The 27,761-nt window shown below is 38.9% G+C and overlaps 1 protein-coding gene and 1 long non-coding RNA gene across 3 annotated transcripts in view; both read right to left on the minus strand.

The window, feature by feature from the left end:
- FBXL7 (F-box and leucine rich repeat protein 7) overlaps positions 1-27,761 on the minus strand; it is a 371,784-nt gene that overhangs the window by 235,004 nt on the left and 109,019 nt on the right. The window lies entirely within an intron of this gene.
- The window catches only part of LOC135365455 (uncharacterized), a 100,853-nt gene that overhangs the window by 71,467 nt on the left and 1,625 nt on the right, over positions 1-27,761 (minus strand). The window contains exon 2 of the long non-coding RNA XR_010413352.1: positions 1-26,946. This exon is cut by the window's left edge and continues 71,467 nt beyond it. This is a non-coding gene — a long non-coding RNA (uncharacterized LOC135365455). The remainder of the gene's footprint in view (positions 26,947-27,761) is intronic.

Here is a 27,761-nt window from a genome sequence, read left to right on the forward strand (position 1 = left end):
TAACTGGCAAAATGGTAGATATGAAGCCAATCACATCAACGATTACAAAATGTAGGTAACATGAACACCCCAATTGCAAAAAGTAGATTGAAGAGATACTAAATGATTTTTAAAAGCAAGATCCAATTACACTGTACGTAAGAAATCCACTTTAAGTAAAAAGGCATAGCTAGATTAAAGTAAATGCACTCAAATACTAATGAAAAGAAAGCTTGAATGGCAATATTATTACCAAGAAAAGTAGATTTCAGGTAAAGGAATACTCTAGAGATACAGAGGGGTATTTTATAATTATAAAGGGCTAATTCCTTAAGAAGGCACAATGATCCTAAGTGATTCAAAATATATGTAGCAAAAACTAATAGAACTGCAAGGAGAAATAAAGAAATCCACAGTTTAGAGACTTTAACACTCCTCTCTGAATAATTGATAGAACAAATGCACAGAAAATCACTAAGGATACAGAAGATGTGAACAATAATACAATTTGCTAAATTGACCTAATTAACATTTAAAGAACACTTAATTCAGTAATAGCTAAATACAGATTGAAGTGCAACACAGAAGATACTCTGTGTCATAAAATAAATCTCAACAAATTTAAAATGACCCGAAATCACACAAAGTATATTTCCTAATGACAGTGGAATAAAACTAGAAATCAATATCTGAAATTATCTGGAAAATCCCAGTATCTTTATAAATGAAAAAAATAAGGAAATATTTTAAAATAACACATGGAAAGTCACAAGCAAAATAAAAAAAAATTTGGAATTGATAAATGAAAATACACATATCAAACTTGTGGGATGCAAAGGAAGTAGTAATTAAGGGTTTATACCATCAAATGCTTAAAAAAGAAAAGCAAATTAAGCTCAAAATAAGCAGAAATGAAGAAATAATAAAGAGCAGACGTCAATACAGAAATCATTTTGAAATGGAAAAACAGTAACAAAAATGACAAAATCTGGTCTTTTGAAAAGGTGAGAAAACTGCTAAACCTTTAGTCAGACTGATATGCAGAGATGAGGGGAGAAGGATAGAGAGAATATGAAACAATTACCAATATCAGGAATGAAAGAGGAGACATCATTACAGATCTTACAGACATAAGAGAATAATAAGATGACATTCTGAAAGTCTCTGGGCCAATAATTTTGATAAAATAAATGAAATGGACAGATTCCTTGAGAGATATGAATTACCAAATTTCATTCAAGAAAAAAAATAACCTGAATAGTCATTTACCCATTAAACTAAATTCACAATGCAAAGACATTTCCACAAAGAAAACTGCAGGTCCATAATGCTTCACAACTGACACCCACCAAACATTTAAAAAAAGAAATAATGCCAACTCCACACAAGCTCTACCAGAAAACATAGGATAAAAGAATTCTTCCCAACACATCTTAGGAGATCAGCATTCCGGAATCCTCACACCAAACCAGACAAAGCTACTTCAAGATAGGAAAAATGACAGACCAATATCCCTCATATTGATGGATAAAAAAAAAATCCTTAACAAAAGAGCAAATTAAATCCAACAATATATAAACAGCTAACACATCATGAGCAAATGCTTTCTCCCCCTTGAATGGAAAGTTGGTTCAACATTCAAAAAGTGCTGAATTTAAAATTCAAAAGACTGAAAAATAAAAACCATATGATCATCTCAATAGATGATCAATAGTGGCAAAAAAGGGCATTTGACAAAATCAAACATCTATAATAAAAACTCTCAGCAAACTAGTTTTTCAAAAAGATACTTCTTCAACCTGATAAAGAATGTCTACTAAAAGCCCTACAACTAAAAATATACTTAATGGCCAAAGACTGAGTGCTTTTTCCCAAGATTAGCAAGGATGTACAATGTCATCACTTCAACTCAGTATTGTACAGGAGTCTTAGGTGATGTAATGATGCAAGGCAAACAAACAGAATACACAGAAATCAGGAAGAACTCAAATTGTCTTTATTTGCAGATGATGTGATCTCCTACAGACAAAATCCCAAAGATCTGACAACAAAACTAGTAAGTAACCTAAACAAGGTCACAGAACACAAGTCATTTAATAAAAATCAATCATATTTCTATATGTTAGTAATGAACATTTGTAATTTGAAGTTATATTTGTGCCACCCTAAGACCAACAGGTGAAAGATAGAAAACAATGACAACTTTGTCAATATAAAAGATTGCCTCTTAATAGTCAGACATATGGAGAACCTACATGGACTACCCAACAGCTTTAAGAAACTATAGATGTTCCATCCTCGAACAGCAAACTGGTACAAGGGAATTTGAACTAAGAGAAGTAAGATCCCCCAATCTTTTGCAAAGCCATAATATGTCATAGGAAATGCTGCAAAAATAAAAGAAAATGCAACCAGAAGCATTTAAAAAACAGTTGGATTACACTCCAAGTTCTACAAAATGGGCATGTGTGTGCTGTACACTTAAGATTAGGTGAAGAGCCTGCATGCACCATCAAGTACGCATATACCACCTATGGCTGTGTCATAAATTTGATTTCAAGCTACTGTGTGGGCAGTAGTAAACATTAAATTAACAATAAACTTGTTTTCCTTCTTATAATTAATGGGAGTTTGGAGAGAGAAATTGGATGGCTGCCTATCACTTAGGAAATCTACAAAGAAGTCTGAGCAGTTATCTTTTTTGCTCCTAATTAATTCCTCTTCTGCAAGTCCCAGCATCCAAGTACTTTCCAATGAAATCTGGTCCGCTTCAGGGACTGGTAGTAATGGCGATCATTCAGTTTCTTTGTGAAAAAGTGAAAAGTGAGAAAGCAAAGAATGAAGGAATAGGAATCTACTCTTCAGAGGGGATGGTATGCAAAGAACCAAAATGTTTCTATCAGAGTTTGGCCTAGGGTGGCTCATTCCTTGGGGAGTTACGGAATGGAAAATAAAATTGACAACCACACCTTATCATTTTACAAATAAGAGGCTGCTGGATGAAACTGTGATGCTGGTACAGAATTCACTATTCTGACTCTTTCACAATTATTTGGATTGTGAAACCAACTGTGTCAAATTGAACTATATAGAAACATCTAAAGTAAAGCTTATAGTTTCTCCCTCCCACACCCAGTATCTCATTTACAACATAAGAACTATTAGCAATTTCGTGTGTATCTTTTATAATACTAACTTTTATTTTTATACAGAATCTTTTATATCGAGGTAAGATTGTACCTTGACATTTTCATTTAACAGAATACCAAGAACAGTCTTCCAAGCCCACACAGATAGACCCACCTAAACGGTGCTGTGGAATCCTAGAGTACAGATTACACCAAGCATTCTCCTTCCGACGGTCCTTGCAGCTGTTTCCAAAGAAAGCGGTGATAAACCTCTGAGTTTCTATTTATGTGTGTTTATGTTTATCTTAATAATCAAGTGCTTTGATTTGTTTTTGGATAAATCTCTGTGAATGAAACTAATAGATCAATTTGTGTCCACATTTTAATTGTACAAAGTATTGCCAGATCACAAGGCCTCACACACAGCCATTCCCACCAACAGGATATGAGAGTACTTTTCTACATTCCTACAAGCCCTGAATTCCAACCATATTTTAAGTTTTAACAAATATGATGGTTGAAATTTGTGACTTTATTACTGCTGCCCTAATCACCTAGAAGATTATGTAGCTTTTTTTGCATTTTTCTTTTCTTAATACATTGCCTATTTATATCATTTGAGTATCATTTGCATATTTTTCCTCTTTGGTTGTTTTGACCCTTTCTTATTTGGGTGATAATTATCCTTTTCAAGTCTATCATTTGTCTTTTGACCTTTTATGGGGATGACTCAGTCAGAATTCTTAGTTGCAAAACAACTCTCTCCTACTAGTTTAAGCAGAAAAGAAATTTATTAAAGGGTAGTAGACGGATCACAGAAGTTCCAAGGAGAAATACACAACTGATTTCTGAGCCACAGAGCTAGGGAAAATGTCCGAATGAAGCTGTGGCATTGTTCCATGGGGTACTGTGTTGTCCCCCAACGCCTAGAATGCCGGAGGTCACTGCCATTGCTTATTACAACAGCTGAACATGTCTCTGTCGCTCTTGATATAATTAGCTCCATGAGTCACCTCCTTCTTCACATCACACTTTTCTGAATGAGAATTTAGAATGAATGGGTGCATCTTAAACACTAGGCTAAAGTCCCAATACCAGCTGCAAGGGGGCCTGGGAAAGTGGATTTCTGCTTCTACCTTAGGAAGACAGAATTTATAAATGGGATTAATTCCCCAAGCATCTGAATGGCATTCAAAATTGTTGACTAGTCAGAAAAGATTTAAAATGTCCATTATATGAAGACTGTCTTTCATATGTTTTTAAATTTCATGAAATAAAGTATGTCACTTCTTTTTCTGTTTTTATGGCTTTAGTCTTGCTTAAAAAACAACAACAACAACAAAAAAATCACCACATGATGATTACACAAATATCTGCTTGGAGTGTCTTCCAAGTGTCTTTTTAGCATTCAGATTTTTCATTCATCTGTAATTTGTTGTTATATAATAAAGTATGAATAAAATTTTATTCTCTTACAAAAGCACAGCCAGTTCTTCCAATTTCATTAATTGAATAACACATATTTATTTGATGACTTATACTGCTATCTTTAATTGTATGTTAAATGATCTTTATGTGTTCTATAGAATTGTTTGTGGTAGGCCAATACTATACTGTTTGTTTAAAGTAGCTTAAATTAGGTTTCCATATCTAGTAAGGCAAGCTTCCTTGTTGTTGCTCCATTTCAAAATTTTCTTGGCCATTTTCACATGTTTATTCTTCCATACACACTTTAGAATCACTTATGTGGTTCAAAAAAGAGAAAAATGAATTCTGATTGGAACTGCATGAAATTTATATGTTAATTTCAAGATAAGTGACATTTTTATATTAAGTCTTCCTATCCAGGCCATGGTCTTTCTTTCCATTTATTCGGATTTTGTTTTATATCCTTCAATATAATTTTATAGGTCTTTTCGTAGAATCTTTCTCATTAAATTCATTCCCAGGTATTTCATGGCTTTTTCTCCCACATGATTATGAATGGGATTTTTCTCATTTCCATTTTTATAATGTCAATTTAGCCAATTTTTCTAACAGCATCTAATTCTACGATATATAAAACGCAGAGTCTACCCTTCATGTAAGTAACTCCCAGAGTGCCCTATGTTGATAATTTAATCTTTTATATAAAGTGACAATTTCCTAATTACACTTGTCTCGTGCACTAGATTTATTCTTTTTCAAACTGACACATCTTTTTTTTTTTTTTTAAGATTTATTTATTTATTTTAGAGAGTCTATGCGTGTGAGTGGGGTGGGGGGAGGGACAGAGGGAGAAGGCAAGAGAAAATCTCAAGCAGACTCCACGCTCAGGGTGGAGCCCAACATGAGGCTTGATCTCAAGATACTGAGAACATGACCTGAGCTAAAACCGAGCCAGACACTTCACTGACTGAGCCACCCAGGCACCCTCTGAGCCCACTTAGGCACCCCTCAACTGACACATCTTTTAGATATTCATTCTCTAGAGTTTATAGTTCTAACTTGTTTTTACTGTAATAATAACTACATGTGTGCATGTGCATCTTTACTATTTACCAGTGTTACTTTGCAATTTGACATGTTCCTAAGTCACACCGATTCCCATAATCCTATGCATTCACAAATCAACTCTCTAGCAAACATTGTGAAATTATGTTTCTCTGTACACAGCCTATAGTTCCAGTTTCTACTGCGAACTCAAAGAAAAAATTTCCAAATGACGGTGAAACAAGGGATAAGCACATGAAGAAGTTTGTTTTTTCCTGTAAAATACTCATAGTATAATAAAATAATTCACTCAAAAATAATTCTGATCCTATTGCACAAGGTGATCAAAGTTGGGGGTTCCAACAGGGCCGAGTTCTGTGAATGGGAACGTGCTTCACAGAGTAGAGCACTTCAGAGGCAACAATAAGACTACTGGCTGCAGCAATGAACTGGGCCAAGTGATTCAAGTTTGCGTCAAGTCTTTGTGAGATACCAGGTCTTGCAATTCATTTAGCTTCTCAGTCCTGCTTCTATAAAATGAGTGAGTTCATCTAATAGGCATTGAGGTCCTCTCACTTTTCATGTTCTGAGACTCCAAGTTTCAGAAGTGGACTCTCTTGCTCCCCCCAAGACCATGGGAAATGGCTGACATGTCTGAATCCATGGAAACAGAACTATTTCAGGCACATCAAAACTACAACTTTCAGGCAAACTGATCAACCATAGTTTGTTTATAAAGACATTTTACTGTAGCCAAGATCTTTGTTTGATTATACCACCACATATATGGAAGTAGGGATTAATCTAGTCAAATGTTGTTTTTCTATTTCAATTCTGATACCACACTAAGAAATACAGCTTCTGCTTATTTCCACACCTTGGACTGGCTGACACAGGATGTTTAAATGAAACTTGGACTAAAATGTGTCCTGACATCAGTAACCATCTTGACATGGCCACACCAGGAGCACGGGTGTTTCTAAAGCAGGCACTCTACATGTGTCATGACAAATTAACCACATCCCAGTTTACAGTAAGATCCATTTGAACCACATTCTGAGAAATTTTCTAGCACGTAAATAGTATGCAAACATAAAACTGAATATACACAATTTTCAACATGTAGTTTATATTGTAGAGACTTACAATTACAGAACCCACATGTGTATATCTAAATAAAGTAAGGCTTATGGTAGATTCCTATTACATAATTTTTTTAAAATCTCAAATGAAATGTTAAGACCCACTCTTCCAGAATTTATTCAATACACGCAGAGAAAAACCACCAAAAACCTTGGACAATATCTCTAACAGTTCAGTGTTTCAAGGGGCTAAAGCAGGCGTCTGTTTTTCTAATCAGGAAGTTTTCTGTTTCAGAGATTAAAGCTCTGGGGAATAGTTAGAGGTCTGGAATCCTTTAAATAACCTTGAATCCTTCAGGTATTAAATTCAAGACAAAATGAGCCATAAGTAATAGACATCAGGAATATTAAAATAGAGATATGGCTACTGAATATGTATCAGGCATTCAAATCAAAAGAAAGTCTGTGGCTGGAAGTTAAGTAGATTGCTAAAGAACAGTTCTGTTGTTGTTTTATAAATTTCCCTCATAAGCAGCATTAAGTGGCAGATGATCTTCTTTTAATCTTATCCCTGCGCAAATGGATTCCTAGGCTCCTTTCTCAGTGATGTCAATGAGCCTAATTAAGGACCCTACCATTTACACATCAAGGTAACCATCTGTGACTTGCCAATTTCATCTGGCCTGATTTGGAGAATCATTCAGGGGTGTTCCAAGGAGTTACAGACCCTTGCCCTAGAGTAAAAATAAACCTTTCTCTAAGAAATAATTGGTTCCACTGTCTGTGGAAATTAAAGCCAGTTTACTTAAGGCTAATTAGTTCACTGTTTGTTGTATTTGACCCAAATGAAGTACAAGACATTTGCATGACCATAAACCTTAGTTCCATGTGCTGACAGGTTCACCGCTGCTAAAGGATGTTTATTGGTTCTCCAAGTTTGAGTCAAAGTCATTCATGTTTTCAGTAAATGGGCAAGTTGCGTATATAAATACCACACTGAGGAAAATTGAACTCAGTTTGGTCATGCAAAGTCAGGAAAACTAAAGGTACATGTACTTTTGGGTAGCTTCTGTTCAGAACTCCCCGAAAGGAAATGATGATATCACTGTGGATTAATACAGTGAGGGCAAATGGATAAAACAAGCCTTTGTGATTCCATTAACTTTTTCCATTATAGGTGACACTTTGGGGAAGTTGAAATTGCTTCACATTTCACCTTGCTCTTTTTATTGGCCAAGAGCTTTTACGGCGTATCTTCTTTAACTCTGTTCCTCAAGAACTTAAGTAGTCTTACAACACACTGTACCAGATGAATGAGGGGCAAAGTTACTTGGTAAATTCTGATAACTTTTCCATCCAGGAATATAATTCCTATCAGGGAAATCAGGCCCGTATGTCGGTCACAAGTCCTTTAACAATGGAATCTGAATGAAGGTTATCAGCAATTCCAGATAAGCTGGAATTTAAATGAAATCTTTTAAGGCATTTCTTTCCTGTGGGTAGTAACACAAACTTCCAAACAGAGAATGAAATAGGCTTTTAAAATTGCGCATGACACAGGAGGCTGTGGTGTTGGCCTGTGGCTTGAGTAAAATTCTTTCTACTCCGGGAAGTATGATGGAAAGGAGAAAAGGTGAACCCAGAGGGAAGAAGAAGCCACAGAAGTGACTTTGGTGTAGGTAGAGCTGGTCTCCAAGTACGCCTGTATCTAACGACTGGAGAAAAGCTGATCCCGGAAAGGCAAAACTCCTTAACCATCAAGACAATCACTGCTTCACAGAAACAGTCCTACATTTAGATCACACAGATAAAACTTGCCACGTAAAGTGGATGAGTGAATGCTTTTTACCCAGCCATTTGCTGATGCAAGAGTTGTTTCCATCCTAATACAGGAAGTCAGAGAAAATCAGAAGTAAGAGAGGCAAGAGAATCACTCACCAACAAGAAATCAACAAATGAAAACAGAAATGCCGGTACAGCCATGGGTACTGAGATAGCTGAGAACATCTGAGAACTGAGAAACGAAAGATCTGTAAATAAGTCAGATGTAAAAGAAGATACATTGGCATTTATATTTCAGATTGATAAAAGGGAAAGAAGAAATGCACACAGGTGAGGAAAAATGGAGGCAAGTGCAGCTTTAAAAACAACAAAGGGAAATAAACCAAATACAAAATTTCACTCCTAATAAATCATAAAACAGAAATTCGGGTCTATGTTAGGTCTTGAGGTTCAAATATCAAAGGAAATTTACGGTGTAAAGACTTTAATCTTCCCCTATTTAAATATTATACATGGATCTATAACATTTCAGCACAAATTGGCAAAATGGTGTATTATTGCAACATGTTCTTAAATTTTGACCACAGTCATGTTATAGACATGTTATAGACACGTTATTGACATGTCTAATCAAATTTCAGAAGTCAGTGTCAGATAAAGTTTTAGCAACTGATGAGGAAGAAATCTGGGGGTGGGGCAGGATAAGCAATGGGAAAGTCCTAGGTCCCACAAATGAAATAAAATGTGGTCTGGCCAACATCATTGTAGAGAGCAAGGGAAAAGTACACTGTTACGCAGGTGTGCCGTCATAGACAGCAAGGGCAAGATGCAGACTAACAGTGTACCCCGATGGAGAGGAAAAGCTCAGCTGGGGAGAATCCAGTGGTAGGATAGTGAGAATCCTACCACTGGATTCTCAATACTCAGATGGGTAAGAATGAAATTGGTGAGAAGGTATCAGAGTATTAAATTGGGGGACAGGCTGAAGCAAGCCCTATAGTTACAGGCTGACAAGGGGGCTCATGCATGGGGAGAATGTCCTAGAAATAAGATGCCAAGTAGAAAGGGGATCACAATCTGTTTTTTAAAAAACTTTCATTAGTAGGATACATTAGCATTTCTTTTGTGGTTAAATGAGTTTTCATTTTCCTTTGGTGAGGTATAACTGATATGCAATAAAAAGCACATATTTAAAATGCACATTTTGAGGAGCTGTAACATAGGTATACAACCTGGAAACCATTTCCACAATCAAGTAAATAAATAAATAGATAAATCACCTGCCAGAAGTCACCTTGTGTCCCTCTGTAATCTCTCTCTGCTCTCCCCATTCCTTGATGTCCCCAGGCAATCAATGATCTGGTTTTGGCCCCTCAGATTAGTTTACATTCTCTAGAACTTTATAGAGTCTTATTGTATGCTTTTCCCTGGGTTCTTTCTCTCAGCATGATTAGTTTGAGATCCATCTATGTTGATGCATGTTTCAACAGTTAATTATTTTTTTGATTCCTGAATAGTATTTCATTGTATGCATATTTCAGTTTGTCCACTGAACTACTGATGAATACTCGGGTTATTTCCAGTTCTATGCTATTGTAAATAAAGCTGCGATGAACGCTGGTGTACAGTCTTTGTATGGACCATATACTTTGCTTCTTTAGGGTAAGCATTTAGATGTGGAATGACTGGATCAAATGGTCAGAGTATATTTAACTTTTTAAAAAACTGCCGAATTTTTTTTTTCATTGAGTATAGCATTATACATTCCCCTAGCAGTGAGTGAGAGTTCTGCTTGCTCCATATCCTCACCTATACATCATGTATTCAGTCTTTTTAATCTTTTAAAATTTTAGCCATTCTAATTGGTCTGTAGTAATGTCTCATTGTGGCTTTAACTGGCGTTTCCTCCATGACTAATGATTTTGAGCATTTCCTCATGTACCTTTTTGACATTCATACATCTTCTTTAGTGAAGTGTCTATTCAAATATTTGGCCCATTTTTTATTGGGTTGTTGGTCTTTTTATTATTGATTTATAAGAATACTTTACATCTTCTGGAATCAAGTTCTTGTCAGATTGATACATTGAAAATATCTTTTTCTAGCCTGTGGCCTGTCTTCCCCCCCCTCCTTTTTCCTTAAAAGTGTCTTTTGAGGGGTGCCTGGGTGGCTCAGTCGGTTAAACAGCTGCCTTCAGCTTGGGTCGTGATCTCAGGGTCCTGGGATCAACCCTGCCTTGGGCTCCCTGCTCAGCAGAGTCTGCTTCTTCCTCTGCCTTTCCCTCATGCTCTCTCTCTCTCAAATAAATAAATAAAAATCTTAAAAAAAAAAAAAGTGTCTTTTGAAAAGCAAAAGGTTTGAAGTGTAATGAAGTTCAACTCATTGATTTTTTTCTTTCATCATTTGGACTTTTTATGTCTTATTTAATAAGTCTTGGCAAACCCAAAGTCACTAATATTTTCTCCTATGTTTTCCTACAGAAGTTTTGTTTGTTGTTGTTGTTGTTAGTCTTAGCTCCTACATTTTGGTCTACAATCCATTTTGAGTTATTTTTTGTACATAGTGCAAAGTATGGATTGGGAACACTTTACTTGCACATGGAATCCAGTTGTTCCAGCACCATTTGTTATAAAGATTATCCTTTCCCCATTGAACTGGCTTGGCACGGTTGTCAAAAATCAATTCTGTAAGTCTATTTGTGGACTCTGTCCTATTCTACTGAACCATTATTTGTCTGTCTTTGCATTAGTACACACTGTCATGTTTCCTATAGGTTTATAGTCTTGGGATCAGGCAGTACTCCATTTCCAATGACCAGACACAAAAACAGAACCAAATAAAAATAAATGTCATTTGGTGAAGAGGTCCAGAGAACACTGTTGCAACTCCTTACATCTCTCCAGCCAGAGTAAAGATTGGTCCTGGAGACCAAGTGAAGCTAATGTTACAGGGAGGAGTGAAGCAGTCCCCACCAGAAAGTGGAAGCAACAGAAAGAAGATTAAAAAGGACCTCAGACTCTTGGCCACAGATTGATAGGATATTGGAATAACCAGCTCAGTATCTTATTTTTTTTTCCTCTAGTCCTGCCTAGATGACACATAAGCAGTCCACTGTACTTATACTTTTGTGAGACAACTATCTAAAAAGCCAAGCATGAGAATGCCTTTAGGAGAGCTGAGACAAGATTAACTAGATAACGGGGCGCCTGGGTGGCTCAGTCGTTAAGCGTCTGCCTTCGGCTCAGGTCATGATCCCACGGTCCTGGGATCGAGCCCCGCATCGGGCTCCCTGCTCAGCGGGAAGCCTGCTTCTCCCTCTCCTACTCCCCCTGTTTGTGTTCTCTCTCTCGTTGTCTCTCTGTCAAATAAATAAATAAAATATTAAAAAAAAAAAAAGATTAACTAGATAACTTAAGAGTTATCCTGCAGAAACGTGATGGCCTCTTTTCTTCCTTTTTATTCTCAGGACCTCATAACACAAATTTTCTTTAGCTATTCTATTGTCCCCTAGGTCCAGCCATAGCTTTTATAACTACAAAACTTGTCCACATCAGTAACTCGAACCAGTAATATGTTAATTGAGCAACCAATAAGGAAGGCTTGTTAGATTTCCAATGTCAACATATACACGTACTGCAACAAGAAGACAGTAAGTATATCAAGAAAGGAAATGAAAATATAGCCATTTTCCTAAGAGCCTAAGAACAAATCTGGCTCCAAGAAAAGATGAAATTGACTTGGATCAGACTCTGATGAGCACAGTCTGAGACAATAAAACTGTTAATAGAGTCTGAGTTCAAGTGGTCATTTCTCCATAGTTTCCGGGGAAAGATCATTTCAGCTGGAGTTCATCGTTCAACAGAATCTTCAACAGGGCATCCGGAGAGGATGGACACATGGAAAATTACTGTGGCTCTCAGAACCCGAATGGAAAAATAAGCTTCACACAAATGCCTGTGAAGTTGGTAACAGACCTTATCTTGCAGGAATGTGGCCACTTCCATTGGCCAGGTTCGAGCCATCCTGGGGCTTGATCCACTTGACTCTGTGAATACTGAACAGTTAAACTGAGCTTTAGTTCAGACAGGATAAAAACGATCACCACAGGAATGTTCCAGAGATTTTAAAATGCAGAAATGGCCATGTCACTGGAGGAGAAAATCCTTTATAGAAAGCCTAACGGCAGAGTTTGGTATTTTTTCACGTACGTCTAGTTAGGGATCTCTTCATGCTCCACATCTCAAAAGGTTTTATACATGTCCTTTCACCTATACTTAAACATGTGGACTTGGGTGACAAGCGGGTGCCCTCATTCTCAATTCAGATGTAAACAAACAAACGAAACAAAACAAACACATACCCACATAAATCCAAGGCGCAGTGTTTAAGAAGAAACCATAGAGGATCCTACAAAACCAACATCAATTCTTGTATGACTTAAATCTTAGTGAAAACACACCTCAATGTATATTGGTAGTCACATCGATGGTTGATACGTTCAAGGCAAACTAAATTCAATCGCCAGCAGTAGCAAGAAAATTAAGTATGCATTCAAAAAGTGTCCGCTCATTCTAGCCACTGCATGTTTATGTTTCCTTTATTAAAGTTCTCATTTCAAATGTGTGCTGGTGGCAAGTGTTTATAAAGTGTTACCGCACACTAGTATATTCAGCGCTTCCTCTCACCTCCAGGCTTTAGAGAGGCAGACCAAGAAAGTGAGAAACAACAGACATTTTGCTTTCAAATTCTGATACAGACACTCCCTGCTGTGTGAGCTCAGGCCAAGTTATTTCCAATTCTGATCCTAAGTTTACTCATCTGTAAAATGGAGGGACTATTGCCTACCTGGGTTGGGGCAAAGATGAAGAAATACGACCTTACCGTAGCACAAAGGAGATGTCAAAATCCTCCAGTAACTGTCAGTGCCCCTCTACTCCCTCTTCCATGATCACTGGTACAAAATATATTTGATTAAAAGTGTTCTTCTTTCGGGGTTTCTTAATTGTTGCCTACTAAATAATACTGAGAAGGAATAAGCATGAAAGGGTACACTATGTTCTTCACTATCTTCACCCCTGGATTCTTCTTCACCACTTCCTTTGTAGCACTCCCTTTTTCTAGCCATTCAGCCTCTCTGCCTTCTGGAGTTCCGATTTTGCTATGCTCTACCACTGGTATTTGGGAGGTACCATTTTATGAGACAGCATGAAAAACTGAGTTGCCTCTAAGTATATTGAGAGATACGATGGAATAAAAGAGATGCTGCATCACGGGGCCATCGGAAGGCTTGGTGTCTGAGGCTTGTGGTTAAGTCCACAGTACAGGCCTTATTGTCCTGATTTTTCTGAGTTTTATTTCCCACATTGGAAATGTGCATAATAATGCTTCATCTCTCGAAACCATAAGAATTTGTGGAGCTCAACTGCAATTATTTGTGGCATGTCTTTTTAAGTGCTAAATAAATGTTAATGGTTGGCCTATTTTTGTCATTAGAAGGTCACACAGACATTGGAATTCTTTTCTTCACGGGGTCATCTTGCTCCCAGTCTGAAGGCAGTCTAATCCAATGTAGTGTAGGACTTCCACACACTCTGAGTTGACATCAGAGTTTAACTGGTAACTTAATACCGGAAGACCAGACTGAATTGGGGTTGTTTTGTGACTTGGACCAACAGACACAGTGAGGACACATTATCTCTGGCCAGGCCAGTTCCACAAAATATGATCTAAACTCTGGGTGAATTCTAGAGCCAACCAGGTCACTCCAGGCTCCTGAGTTTTTTTTGGAATATCACTTGGTCACATACTCCCCTGGGGACTGTCCATCGAGCTCACCATAACACAGTCTAAGTCTCTGAGACTCATAGTCCATAAGGTCTCGACATGGGGTGGGTAACAATGGTCCATCAGTATCGCAGAGTAACACACAACAGAGAGAAAACTCAGGTGGGGAGGGGATTCAAAACACCAAAGTAAGTTAAATCAACAATGCGGTGTTTAAACATTTCCAGCAATTCCAAGGCTCTGAAACAGCTGAAAATGATTTGAGGGATAAGATCAGCCAAGGAGAATGTCTAATTTCCATTAATGTAGGAGTATCTATTCAGCTCTTGCCACAGCCAGAGAAGCAGCATTTGAGAGAGTTTTCAAGCCCAGTTCCAGCTAAACTTGGTGAAAATCATTTCCTGGCATTGTTTCAAGTTCTTCATTCTGGAGCCAAACTGTCTGGGTTCAATTCATAAGTTGACCACTTACCAGCATTATAACCTCAGGCAACTTCCTTAACCTCTCTGTCTCAGTTTCTTCATCTGTAAAATGGGGGTCATGCAAAGCTACCTTATTTGAGTGTTGGAAGAATTAAGTTGGAAGTAACTAAAGTAATTCCAGACACAAAGTAGTTACGCAATAAGTGTTTACTATTATTATCATTAAGGGGTATATAAAGCTCAAAACGAAGTAAGTTTCTGCATGTCCTGTATAGTGTACCAAACTGATGCCTTCAATGGTGTAAGATGTCAGGCATGTACTGTTAGCCTCATTCTGTAAACCAAGAGACCGTTGGGGAGGCTGAATTTCCAACATTACCCAACAAGTTAGTGGCTTAATCATGGTTTCTAACATTTCTCCTCCTCCTCCCACCTCTACCCACACCCATTAAACCTCAATGCCTCCAAGAGTTTTAAAGTTTCTTAGAAATACAAATGAATGAAGTAATCGCTGTGGGTGATTGTTAGAACAGAGAACAAGCTCTAAACAAGCCAAAATTCCATGTTTGAAAGGAAGGCTAAGCAATCATGTTGTCATTTTCAAGTGAACAATGCAGCCAAGTTATTTTGTTATTGGACAGAACTTTCATTCTGTAAAGTTTCATATAGAATTGACCCAAGTAAGCCTGTTACAAAGGAGACAAAGAGTGATAAAGATACTTTTAAAAACAATCTACCAAGGTGAAATGGGTGAAGGAGGTCAAAAGATATAAACTTCCAGGCGCCTGGGTAGCTCAGTTGTTAAGCATCTGCCTTTGGCTCAGGTCATGATCCCAGGGTCCTGGGACTGAGCCCCACATCGGGCTCCCTGCTCCGCGGGAAGCCTGCTTCTCCCTCTCCCACTCCCCCTGCTTGTGTTTCCTCTCTCGCTATGTCTCTCTCTGGCAAATAAATAAATAAAACCTTAAAAAAAAAAAAAAGATATAAACTTCCAGTCATAAAGTAAGTCATGGGGATGTAATGCACAGCATGGTGACTATAGTTAATAGTTTTGCATAGTTGAAAGTTGCTAAGAGAGTAAGTAAATCTTAAAAGTTCTCAATCACAAGGAAAATAAAGTTTTGTAACTATACGGTGACAGATGTTAACGAGACTTATTCTGGTGAACATTTCACAATCATTATGTTGTACACCTGAAACTAAAATAATGTTATATATCAATTGTATCTCAATTAAAAAAAACCATAAAGGCAAAAAAAATCTAAGAAAACATGAGATAGCTTTCATATCATGGAGCTTAGTAACAGATGAAGGCATCAACTGATGTAAAGGTGTAACTAATGAACACACACACTGGCTTAATGAAAAACAACAACAAAAATGGAAAATTACTTTCCAAAATCAAATATCCACATAAGGAAACTTGCCCAGATTGTGGTAAAAACTGTCTGAACCATGTTAGTTGTGCATATCACTTTGTCCATGAAAATTGCTGATTATCAGAGTGGGTCAACACCCCAGCTAGGAAAGGAACAAGGCAAATATAAAATCCCAGGAGCGCAAAGATTTGCATGGAGGCTGTTGGCTTCCAGTATCTTTGTCTCTGCCATTGTTCTGGGTCCATCCAAAGGTGAGAGTGACCAGATGCTCTATCAACACAATCAGAACACACCTGGGTGTCACTTTGTCTCCTCATTCAGGGGAATGGGGGAGGGGATTTATTTCCTCATGCGCTTACTAGATTCTCTAGATCTAAAAACCATCAACTAAGGAGCATCTCAAATATGCCATTAATTCCATTAAAGCAGCAGGTTTCATTAAATCTTCAGCTTCTTGCACATCTCTGATGTGCTCAAATCCAGTCTCCTAAAGCAAATGTCGAACTGAAGTCATGCAAGACTAACGGTCTGTCTCCTTAGAAATGAAGCATTACTTTGTGAATGGTGTTAGAGAATGATCGAGTTTCATTCTTGTGCATGTGGCTGTCCAATTTTCCCAGCACCATTTTTGAAGAGACTGTCTTTTTTCCATTGCATGTTTTTTCCTGCTTTGTCAAAGATTATTTGACCATAGAGTTGAGGGTCCATATCTGGGTTCTCTATTCTGTTCCATTGGTCTATATGTTTTTGTGCCAGCACCATGCTGTCTTGGTGATCACAGCTGTGTAATATAGCTTGAAATCAGGCAACGTGATGTCCCCAGCTTTGTTTTTCTTTTTCAACATCTCCTTGGCGATTCGGGGTCTTTTCTGATTCCATACAAATTTTAGGATTGTTTGTTCCAGCACTTTGAAAAATGTCATTGGAATTTTGATCGGGATGGCATTGAAGGTATAGATTGCTCTGGGTAGCATAGACATTTTAACAATGTTTATTCTTCCGATCCATGAGCATGGAATATTTTTCCATCTTTTTGTGTCTTCTTCAATTTCTCTCATGAGGGTTCTGTAGTTCCTAGAGTATAGATCCTTTACCTCTTTGGTTAGGTTTATTCCGAGGTATCTTATGGTTTTGGTGCTACTGTAAATGGAATTGTTTCTCTAATTTCTCTCTCTACAGTTGTGTTGTTAGTGTATAAGAAAGCAACTGATTTCTGTGCATTGATTTTGTATCCTGCCACATTACTGAATTGTTGTATGAGTTCTAGTAATTTGGGGGTGGAGTCTTTTGGGTTTTCCACATAAAGTATCATGTCATCTGCGAAAAGAGAGAGTTTGACTTCTTCTTTGCCAATTTGAATACCCTTTATTTCTTTTTGTTGTCTGATTGCTGTTGCTAGGACTTCTAGTACTATGTCAAACAATAGTGGTGAGAGTGGGCATCCTTGACGTGTTCCTGATCTTAAGGGAAAGGCTCTCAGCTTTTCCCCATTGAGGATGATATTCACTGTGGGTTTTTCATAGATGGATTTTATGAACTTGAGGAATGTTCCCTCTATCCCTATACTCTGAAGAGTTTTAACCCCAATGTTCATAGCAGCAATGTCCACAATAGCCAAACTGTGGAAAGAGCTGAGATGCCCTTCAACAGGTGAATGGATAAAGGAGATGTGGTCCATATATACAATGGAATATTACTCAGCCATCAGAAAGGATGAATACCCAACTTTTACATCAACATGAATGGGACTGGAGGAGATTATACTAAGTGAAAAAAGTCAAGCAGAGAAAGTCAATTATCATATGGTTTCACTTATTTGTGAGACATAAGGAATAGCATGGAGGACACTAGGAGAAGGAAGGGAAAAATGAGGGGGGGGAATTGGAGGGAGAGATGAACCATGAGAGTCTATGGACTCTGAGAAACAAACAGGGCTTTAGAGGGGAGGGGAGAGGGGGGATTGGTTAGCCCGGTGATGGGTATTAAGGAGGGCACGTACTGCATGGAGCACTGGGTGTTATACGAAAACAATGGATCGTGGATCACCACATCAAAAACTAATGATGTATTGTATGGTGACTAACATAACATAATAAAATTTAAAAAAAGAAAAAGAAAAAAAGAAATGAAACATTACTCAAGTAGGCAAAAGTGTTAAATAAACTCTCTTTCTCTCTCGATATGGAAGGAAAGGAGGAGTCATTAGCATTTCACATAGATGCTATATCACTTCCCATATAAGGGCAATAATAAGACTATTCTTTAACTCCTCACTCCAAATCATCAGCATAAATAGCAAATTCTCTGTGAGGATGGATTTGAAAAGGAAAATGACCGGCAGGTTATTGTGGCCTGACAAACTCACCATTCCTTTGAATGAATTAAAATATAAATTGTCAAAACAATGCTTAATTCAAAAATCATTTCTTTTGGTTTTATAACGGAAGATAACATTTAGTGAGACATGCAACCAAGCACTCATTTGGACTACATTCTTCTATTTGCTAGACATGCCTTGACATGGCCTCAGATCAAATCCAAGTGGTCACCTCTATAGCCAGATTATCCACTCACAGATGATCACTGTTTCCAATCAACAGACATTCAAAGCACATGACACCAATGGCTCATGCAAGAACTATTTCCTCCTCCTTGACCAAACCAGTCTTCATCTACATCCACCTCATACTGTAGAAAAACAAATGCTTCCTTCAAGCTCTCTGAGCTCAGCCTCCAATTCTTGCTTGATCCAGGGAAGTCAAGCACGGTTCAAAGTTCCATACTTAGTATTTCAAAGAAGTTAAACCCTTCATCCACCCATGTTTCCAACCTTGGCCGCAATGTTAGAGGTAAAGAAAGGAAAAAAGAAAGACAATGAATGTTTATGCATGTTGTTCCGCCCAAAATCAGCTGCTCTGTCCCAGATCTTTCTGTACATCTGCTTTTCAGGTGTGAGGAAGCCAGCATGAGTTTTGTTGTTGTTGTTGTTGTTTTTTACAGGCATAGCATTAAGGTTCTAACCTACAAATACAAGTAGGGTACAGAAGACAAGGTGATTCTTGGCTGAATTTGTTGGCTCTTAAAAATCAGATTTCATGCAAATCTCTAGCTAGGTTTAGCTGGTTCCTTTCTTGTAAATTTAGCAGCTAAGGGAAAAGATGAGGTTGGATAGATTAATAATTCAAACATATAGAAAGAGAAGCAGCTCCTAAGGACTGAGACCCTTGCTGCTAGTGAGTTCATTTGGATTTATAAAACTCGAGTTGTCTTTGTATGGTTCATAAAAAATTATTACATGAAAAATTTGGCTGTTCGTTGCATTATTCATTGCAGACCCTCTTAAACAAATAGCAGTTAAACACATAAAAGGGTTTGTGTATTAAGTGGGGAAAAGCAAATGAAACCTGTTAAACAAATTATAATTGAGATGAGTAAAATGGTACTCTGGTCAAAAGAAGGAAGGCAAAAAGCACTCAGAGTTTTGCACTTAATTTATGAAAGGGAGATGCCATGGTTCTTTTTCTTAAATAGAATCACAAAGTCATTTGAACAGGTTGACAAGTTGTCGTTGTGGGACTTAAGAATTTAGGAGAATGGGTCGTTGTTAGACGAACACCAGCGGAGGACTCTGCTATGGATTCCAAGTCTCCTCTTCCATTTCCTCCCCACTTTCCACGCAGAAGCCTGTCGAGGTCTGTCTTCGTTCCAGGGATACAAAAATTAGCCTGGTTTGCTCCATGGCATCAACTGGGTTGAGAACAAGCCAAATTTCCTTGCATTTAGAACATACTGAAAGGCCTAGTTAGTTCTCCTACCACTTGAGGGTTTGAGTTTAGGTAAGGAAGAGCAGGTTTCACAGACCATCAATTTTTACTTTGTAAATAACCCCAAATTCTTGATCATGCTTACCGCTCCAGACTCCTCTGAATCAGAAATCAAGTGCAAGGAAAGACTTTCTCACTAGAGCTTTGAGTTGAACAGGTGCATGAGCCCCGAAATCTGTGACTCAGGGAGGCTTGTCAGCAAAAAACCTATTGTGTATGGCACCCTTGAAGGATTATATATCCCAGCTACTTTCAAAATGGATTTGAGCAATCATCTTTTTTCTTTTTGTAACAAACAGAAAGCAATGGAGAAACAGATAAAAGTCATCCATGTGTGAATTTTCCCTACACCAGAACAGAAAAGCAGCTGGGAGAAATGGAGAGATCACCAGGGGAGGGTTGGGGAGAACGTCTCTAAGATCTCTTTGCTTAAAAATACCAATTATTTTAACTACTAAGATTATTGAAATCATGTGTCAGAAAGCATTGCTCTTTCAAAATCTCATTGGATCCCCAAATATGCTGGAGGTCACATTTACTAATGTACTAGTTGGGGTTCTCCAGAGAAACAGAACCAACAGGAGATTATATAGAAAAATAGATTTATTATTAAAAAATTAGCACACGTGATTACAGAGGCTGAGAAGTCCCAAGATCTGCAGTCAGCAAGCTGGAGACCCAAAAGGGCAGTGGTGTGGTTCCAGTCTGAGCCAGAAGACCTGAGGACCAGGAGAGCTGATGCTGTAAGTTCCAGCCCAAGTCTGAGCCCTTGTCCAAAGGCGGAAGTGGGGACTGACACCCCAGCTCGAAGACAGGCAGAGAGAGAATTCTTTCCCACTCAGCCTTTTCTTCCATTCAGGCCTTTCATGGATTGGACAATGCCCACCCACGCTGGGAAGGGCCATTTGTTTTCCTGGGCCCACTATTTCAAGCGTTCATCTCAACCAGAAATGCCCTCACAGGCACAAACAGAATAATGTTGAACCAAATGTCTGGCTACTCTGCATGTGAAATTAACCCATAATTAAAATGGTGGTGATGACTTAGGAGAGACCCTTACTTCTATTCCCTCTGCTTCCCTGTGAAGGAATTTCCATGCAACCAAAACTCCCTGCCACTCTCTGCCTCCCAGACTCACAGTCAGAGAAGAAGAGGATAATTAAGTCTGGAAGGAGGAAGCAGATGTGCAGGACCCTGCCCTGCATGCACCCACTACCTTGAAGGCACCTCATTGCAGAATGGCCTGGGACTTCAACATATCCTTTTGGTGGACACAGTTTAACCACCCTCAGCTCTCAGTCCCATGGAAAGGTGTGGGGGGACTAGCTCACTTCAAGAAGTCCCTAAAACACTAATATATAGGGTATTTGCTGGGAACCTAAAGAAACAGGTTATGGATTTCCAGAAGCAAAATAACAGCTGGAATGTGTGTTGGCTCGGTGGGGGCTTGCCTCTCGTGGCTTGAACGCTGGGGTACATCAGCAAGCTCTGGCCACAGCGCCCAGCCAGTGCCAGCTATGTGAGCCTTAGGGACCTGGCCTTAACTGTTCCAGCTCTAGCATGTGAGGTGCTACTGCTCGTTGTAAATGACACAGGCTTCATTTGGCCTGGTGTTACGGGTAAGACTGAGGAGAAGCAGACTAACCCCCCGAAGACTCTGTTATGGGTTAAACTGTGTCCACCAAAAAGATATATTGATGTCCCAGGCCCCATTAGCCTGGAATGTGACCTTATTTGGAGATCGGGTCCTTGAAGATAAAATTAGTGAGGATGAGGTCATACTGAAGTAGGGTGGGCCCCTACTCCTTATAGAAGAAGAGAGGAGACGCGGACATGCTAGGAGACGGCAATGTGATGATTAGAGGCGGAGATGGAGTGGGCGCAGCAAACAGGACAGAACCAGGCAGAGGCAGCAAGAACATCAGAAGTCACCAATACAGTAGCCACTGTCTTTCTCTGCTCCCGGCTTCTGCAAGCCACCGTTTGTAGCCCTGGTCTACTTCAATAGACATGAATCTGTATGCTATGACGAGCAATGGCATCTGTTCATTAAGCATATTCCATATGCCAGGCAGTGATTTAGCAATCTTTGCATGGATTATATTCTGATGCTTGCAATAACTTGAGAGATGAGCATTTTTATCTTCATTTTTTTGGAATGAGAAAGGGAGCTTTGTACAGGTCCCGTAAATCATGGAGCCCAATTTTGAGGCCAGGCCTGCGTCTGAAGCCCCACCCAGCTCAGTCCTAGAGATATTTCTGGACATCAAGAACCAGATGGATTCCACAATTTGGAAATTTAAGAATAAATCACAGTGCCAGAGAGAAACAACAACAAGAGAATACAAGCTCGGTAAGGATTCATCAGAAAGTGCCTAAGACATGAGAGATCCTGAATGATCGAAACACAAAATAATACTCCTTCCTGAGAACCTCTCACTCAAAGATCATTTTCTGATTCTGCTGGGGAAATCCAGACTAGGTGGGGAAGTCACACTTGGGTCTATACAGCTCAGACTCTATTTTAAGGCTCAGAGCAGTGTGAAGGACAGTGCCAGAGGCATCTATTTTCTGAATCTATTTTCTAGTATCACAAATTCTGGAATATCGCTTTCCACAAACATTGTAGAAATGCTGTTTTGGGAAACTGGGAGCAGGTTGATCTGCAGACTGATGACTTTCAAGGACCAGGTGTGCAATCTACTTGCTAAACTGCTAGGGTTTTGCAACAGGTCATCATTGCCCTCAGGATATAGTTTAAAGGTAGCCAGACTTGGGAAACACATTCCCCCCCCCACCCCACAGCGCCACCTACTGGGTGCACACGAGGCTGAAATTACAGACTCACCCTCCGACAGAGCTTTCTAAACTTCAGTGTACGTGCTCATCAGCCAGATAACTTGTTAAAATGCAGATCTGGCAGGTCTGGGGTGAAGCCTGAAATTCTGCATCTCTAACAAGCTCCTGGAGATACAATGCTGCTGGTCCTGGATCCCACTTTGAGCAGACTCTTCCTCCCAATTCTCACTGGGTGACTCACCCTCATCATGCGAAGCCTGGATCAAACATCAGCTCCTCTGCGAAGCCTCCGCTACATCTGCTTCCCCATGCTTCCTCTGGGCCCATTGTGGTTTTTAAGTAATGCATCAAATAGAATTATAGTTCTCCTTCATCTTTTGGTCTTTGCCATAGATTGCACTTCTGGAGGGCAAGGATGGCATCCACTGTGTTTTCTTATCCTTAACACCTTAACACTCTGCACAGTGACTGTCACGGACCTGGTGCTAAACTGTGTTAGCTGAATGAATGAAGCACACTCAGTAAGCTGGGGGAGCAGGATCCTGATCTACACTGTTTGCAATCTTCCAAATCTCCAGTCCTTCAGTCCGTGGTGTGATTGGCTTAGCCATGTTGACTTGTACTCATTTTAAAGATTCTTTTTAAGACAGGTCACTTTCTGTGGGCTTCCATTTTGAATCACACAGCCCTACTCAGAAGAATAGAGTCCAGAAAAAAGATGCTTTAGTTCAAGGCACTTAGTAGCCACACCATTCTGAACAAATTACTCTTGCTCCCCGCCTCTCACTCCTAATGTGGTTATAATAATAGTACCTGCCTCACTGGTGTTACGGTTAAATGAGTTAATATATGTAACGCACTTAGAACCATGCCGAGCACATAGTAAGCACTGAGAGTGGCTGCCTGTTGCTCTCATTTATGCCTTTCAGTATTTATGAAGACAAGCTCCTTTCTATTGAAAGAACTGGTTCCAACATCTGTGTCCTTCTACACTCCCTAGGTCACCTGTTCAATGATACTGTCATCTGTCATTGCATTACGCTTTCTTTGGCAGGCTTCCCACTTCGACCTATTTTTTCTTTTAAGAGAGAGAGAGGGAGCGCATACACACAAGTGGGGGGGAGGGGCAGAGGGAGAGGAAGAATCAGACTCCCTGCTGAGCAGGGAGCCTGATGTAGGGCTTGATCCCAGGACCGTGGGATCATGACCGTGGGATCATGACCTGAGCCGAAGGCAGACGCTTAACTGACTGAGCCATCCAGGTGCCCCTCCACTTCACGTTCTTACATAACTTTGAACATGACTTTGTGCAGTTTTCTGCCTTTTCGTTTTTGTCCATCTCAGCTCACTTGCCATGCTCCTCCTACTGATACTATTCCTAAAGATTTGATATTACTTCCCCTTGATTATGTGCCTGTCTTTATTTGTTTTATATGGGCTTTAAAATCTGACCTCAAAAGAGATCCATTCACATTGGCTCCAATTTCTGCTCATGGGAGATGGTGTCAATTATATCATCAAAATTTCATTTTTGATTTTTATATTTTATAAGCTTTCCCATCATTACTTTTTCTTATTTCTGAAATATAAAACTATCAGTAGGAAGTATCTAAATTTATCAGCTGCTCTTAATTAGCAGAATGAGAATTAGACATTTGAGGAGCTGAGAGACCCATCACACATCTCTCTTCTCTCTGCCAAGATAGAAGGCTGTGTCATCCATGCATTCAGTACAGCAAAAATGAACCATTTCTGCTTCTTTCTCCTTTTACCATAATGAAAATGCACTATTTCTAATTTAAAATCTGTGGCTTTCTGATTAAGTATGTGACATAACACTTTTAGATTGTAAAATTAGACTGTATTCCTCCCCTTTCTATTAGATCTGTTACTTTTGAGAAAATAAAAGTATATTTCATCCTGCTAAATTGAAAGGCAACAACACTGAAAATTATAAAGGATCTACTGCTCCGTGATCCATGCAAGAAAACACACTGCAGAACTCCAATCAGTAGCCACATATTCAAACAGAAGGTTTTAACCGAACTTCAAAAGACTAGAAAACGAATGCATATGTTTTGAGTTAATGGAAATATTTACAGCCTACATACTCATTTTTAAAGGATTCCTTGTTTTAATCTATGTTTTCTAACATTTGCCAACCACCAGTTGGCCCGTCACTGTGAGCAAGAAGTCTTCCATGGCTAATGCAACCAGAGAACACTTAATTCTAAAATGCAAGTATGACAAATAAATACTGACAAGCTGGAGGTGTTTCTTTTCATGAGGAGAGTCCAGGGCACCTAAGAGAGACACAAGGTGTGCTATGGTGAGAGACTGTGTTCTAGGAATCTAGGAAGGGTGAGTTTCTCAACCTATGAGTTGGAAAAGACCAGTATTTTTTCAAATCTCAAATTCTTAATGAATATACTAAAATGCAACAAAAATGAAGAGAAAAATAAAAGTTAAAAAAACAACAACGCCCCCCCCCCGCCCAGATATAAAAAATACAAGCCCATGCTCATTCCTCTGGATGCTGCAGCCCATCAAGTTGTTACAAAGGATTCTAATCACTCTCAATTTCCATACTGACCTCCATATAGACAAAGAGTTCACAGACCATCACTATCCTCACGTTATCACTCCTCTACCATAAGCTACTACTGTTATTTCTGACTAGGCCCACAACTGACTTCTCATGGGCTTCCCTCACTGCCCACTGCCCGGATCACCCAGTAGTCACAGCAGATCTGTCCCTGCTCAAAGTCCTCAGGGGCTTCTCCTCACTGTTTAGAATAAACCCATAACCTGCATGTGGTCTAGAAGGTCCTACTACTCATCCAGTGTCAGCTCTCCTCTGTCATTGTGTTGCAAATACACAGAAGCCATGGTTCAGAGAAGCCCAACTGTCCCTCCAGGTCCAAGGCGTTCCCAAATCTCATCCCTCTTCATGGAATCCTGCGCCACTAACCATCCACCCTAGTGATTCAAAATAGCAGCAAATACATCAACATTTGTGCATGAAATGGAGGAGTCAGTGTCCCCACCCTCAAATCAGTGGTTCTGTAATGGTGTGACTAATACAATATGGCAGAAGTGAAGTTGTGCTAATTTCAGAACCCAGGCCATAAGAAACTGGCAGCTTCCACTTCCTGTCTTTTTTAAATTTTTTATTTAAATTCAACTTAATTAGCATATAGTGTATATCAGTTTCAGAGGTAGAATGTAATGATTCATCAGTTACATATAACACCCCGTGCTCATTACATCAAGTACCCTCCTTAATGTCCATCACCTAGTTACCCTATTCCCCCACCCACCACCCTTCCCACTGCCTCTCTCTAGAGATACTCTTTCTGGAACCCTGAGCAACCATGTAAGGTGTCCAATTACCCTGAAACCATCCCGCTAGAGAGGTCACCTGTAGGCTCTCCAATTGACAGTCCAGCCATCGTAGGCAAGGTGCAGGCGCACACTGTTCATCTTGTAGACCAGCCTATCCATCAGCAGAATACCACCAGTAGCCTCGGTCCATGACACATGGAACAGAAGAATTAGAGCCAAGCCCCACCCAAGTTTCTCTTTGGAAAAAGAAATGTGAGATACAATAAAATGGTTGGTGTTTTAAGTAAATAAATGTCAAAGGCAGAATAATGGCTTCCCCAAAGATGTCCATGTCCTAGTCCCCAGAAACTTGAACTGTTATTACATGATAAAAGGGACTTTGTAGATGTGATTAAGTTAAAGATCTTGAGATGGTGGGATAATCCTGGAATATCTGGGTGGGTCCAAAGTAATCCTTACAACAGGGAAACAGAAGGATCAGAGAGAGAGATTTGAAAATGTCATGGTGCTGGCTTTGATGATGAAGAGACCATGAACCAGGATGGAATAGAGCAAGGAATGGATTCTCCCCTAGAGCTTCCAGAAGAAAAAGCCCTACCAACACCTTGATTTTAGCCGCTGGAGACTCATTTAGAGCTTCTGACCTTCAGAACTGTAAGATCACAGATTTGTGTTACATGAAGCCACTAAATTAGTGGTACTTTTTTACAGTAGCCATAGGAAACTCATGCATTGTTTGAGGGTAATTTGTTATGCAATAATAGATAACCAGGACCCCCCACTCTCCCTGCCATCACACCTCCCCACATACAAATGTTCACCCAGATATTTACCTTGCTAATTCCTGTTCATCATTCAGGCCTCAGCTTAAGTTTCTATTTCTAGGCATGTACTAAAGAAGGCATTCTTGGAATATAATTTATTTTTAAGTTTCTGTAATATCTGTGTCTCTGTAAGATGAAAAATTCCAGAAGGTCAGGTCTGTGTCTGTTTGGCTCACCAAGGAGTCCCCATTCCCCAAGAATAGTATCTGACATTCAGTAAACTTTGGTGAGTGAAAATATCCCTGAGTAAATGAATAGAGAATGAATCAGAATATATGCAAGGTATTGGATATACCGTACTCTATAAAGGTATAGAAAAAAGAAAAATTGTGTTGGAACTACATTCAACTAATGGAAAGAAGTTTTAAGTTTTAAGTTCTTAAGTTTAAGAAAAGTCTTTTAAAATTGATTATAAAGAAAACCATGAAAGCAATCAATCAGTGTACAGATGGGTGCTGAACGCATATTGGGTACCAGGGATAAGAAATAGCAAGGTTAATTTTTATCCATAAATCTTAATCATGAAAAAAATCAAATAATTGAAACTTTTATCATATCACATTCAACGAAATTCCAAAAACAACTAGTGAAAGAAACATTCTCAGCTCTTAAAAAAAGAACCAACTTGTTAATTACCTCTTCGCCATGGGAAGTTAAACAATATTGGAAAACACCCAAAATAAAAGTAATCCATAATTCTGTCACTCAGTGATAACCATTCATAACACCCTGAAACATGTCCCCCTCAGTCTTTTTCCTCTTCAAATATAATCCTATTTGTGGAATTCATAGAAAATGCTGCTTCAGAATGTGCATTTTTCATAAACATCTTCCCATATCATGAAACACTGTTTGTGAACATGTTTTTAATACCTAAACAGGTCTTTGACATACAAATGTCTCAATGAAATACTTTACCAATGTTTTTATGCTATAAAAAC

This window comes from Mirounga angustirostris, unplaced genomic scaffold (genome assembly GCF_029215605.1).
Source record: "Mirounga angustirostris isolate CCGP_5_RB_7025 unplaced genomic scaffold, mMirAng1.0.hap1 SCAF_7, whole genome shotgun sequence".
Taxonomy (NCBI): Eukaryota; Metazoa; Chordata; class Mammalia; order Carnivora; family Phocidae; genus Mirounga; species Mirounga angustirostris.